Below are 2,082 nucleotides of genomic sequence, written 5' to 3' on the forward strand. Positions count from 1 at the left end.
GCATTATCTCTCTCGAGTCAAGACCAAGCTTCGTTTCAGAGGAGGGTCCATGGCAATGACATCTGGCAAATTAGCTAGTTAACAACCCTGTAATGCTCAAGGCTGACGGTCTGTCAGTTCATGACAGTGAAGACAGTGAAGACAGTAAATGAGAAACTATCCTATAATATTTTCTGTTTTATTCACAAAGGTTTCAATATCCAGACAATTCCAGACAATGTGAAATTACAACAACAATCTCATCACTCATTGCATTTTCACTTTCCTTCTTCTGAACACTCTCCGCCACAAAAACTTCATTGCTGAAATGAAAACAATCACTAGCAGCAAAACCACTGCCAGCAGAAAGGCTGCTACGTCAATGGAGTGGTACTGGATCTTGGACATCTTGTAAGACTCGGTCCTTAGGTGCGCCGCTCCTTTGTGTCTCATGACAAACTCGATCCAGAACATGGCGCGGTCCAGTGGCTTAATGGGCTGATCTCTGTGCACACTGGACAGCTTCTGCATGTTCTCCCTGTAGTAAGGTGTGTAAAGCACCTCCTTCAATGCCTCCAGGAAGTTGTCTTTGTTTAGAGTTGCAATGTCCAGTACTTTGGCCACGCCCTTTGCTTTCATCCTGAAAAGGTTGTCTTCCTGATCGAACATGAGAGGCAGGCCGACCAGGGGAACGCCGTGGTAGATGGCCTCCTGGAGTCCATTTGTGCCTCCATGGGCCACAAAGACTCTGGTCTTGGGGTGACCCAGGAGGTCCTTCTGGGGCAGCCAGTCCAGAATTAAGGTGTTGTTGCCCAAGGTGGACGGCCTTTTGCCCGTGTGCTTCCAGATCACCTTCTGTGGTAGTTGGGCGAAAGCGGATGCAATGTGCTCTGCCAAGTCTTCAGGAAGATGTGCCACCAAGGTGCCCAACGTCATTACGATGACGCCGTGTTCGCCGGAGCTCTCAACAAAGTCCTCCAGGTCTGGAGAAAGAGGCTTGGAGGGTTTGCACTGAAATCCTCCCATGTAGACGATGTTGGGCATGGTGGGGCGGGGGAACTCAAAGGTAAAGTCGTTCCTCATCAGCCAGATGTCTGCTGCTTGGAAGAGCTCCATGTAATGTACGTTGGGGCCGAAGTAACGATGGACAAACGGAATATAGTGTGGGTCTGTGACATATGCAATTTGAAAAAGTGTGAAAAAATAGTAAAAGATGTTCTTGATACGCTGGGGAAATGTCATCTTGTCCGTCAGTTCTGTCCCTGGGATTGGGACATAGGAGAATGGGGAGGGAGCGATGGAGTGATGCGCCTCCCCCTGGACGGTCCACCTTACATTTAAGACAAGAGGAAGACCAAGATAATGAGCCAGCATCACCCCTCCTCCAAGTGCAGGGTCTGTCAGAACCACATCATACTTGGCGTCTCGTAGGTTCTGCATCATTTTGGCATCCTCGAAAATATCTTCTATCATCTTAAGTACATCTTTGTTAATGTCATAGAACTGTACCATTACTTCGAATTCCAGCAACATACGAGTCCAAGCTGAAGCGCCTTCCCGTCGAAGGGTGAGCATCTTGGTCACAAATGACCCAAAGAATTCCTCGTCCAAACCACCAGTGGAATTGACATTGATGCTCTTGTAGTTAGGGGAGTCAGCCTTGATGTACCAGGTGTCTTTTGGGCGTATCACTGTGATTTCATGGCCTCTGGAGTGAAGCTCCTCGATGAGGACTTTCATGTTGATCCAGTGACTTCCATCCACAGGGAATACCAGGACCTTCCCTCCGTACACGCAGGGTGAAGAACAGAGCAGCACAGCAAGCGCTGCCAGGATCAGTTGACTCATCTCTGAAAGACATTTTGACAAGAAATGCAAAGCTGTTAGATCTATATTTGCTTTTAACCAAGAGAAGCCTTACAGCACCCGCTTCAGATGTTATCAGCCAATTCAATGGCCGTTATCAGTCATCAGGACCATAGATTTCAGGAATTTTGGCCCTACTCTACCTACTAATTAGCTCAGTAGTAGGCTGTAATCCTAATAGGCTGATCTATTAATAAGTTAGAGCTCTGCAGTGACTGACTGCGTTGCTCTGCATCC

General features: G+C 47.7%; 1 pseudogene across 1 annotated transcript; it reads right to left on the minus strand.

The window, feature by feature from the left end:
• Positions 1-246: 246 nt before the first annotated feature.
• LOC310784474 (UDP-glucuronosyltransferase 2A2 pseudogene) lies at positions 247-1,827 on the minus strand (annotated as a pseudogene). The gene has a single exon. The product of its transcript is annotated as a UDP-glucuronosyltransferase 2A2 pseudogene (transcript).
• Positions 1,828-2,082: the final 255 nt, after the last annotated feature.

This window comes from Poromitra crassiceps (genome assembly GCF_964638095.1).
Source record: "Poromitra crassiceps genome assembly, chromosome: 10".
NCBI lineage: Eukaryota > Metazoa > Chordata > Actinopteri > Beryciformes > Melamphaidae > Poromitra > Poromitra crassiceps.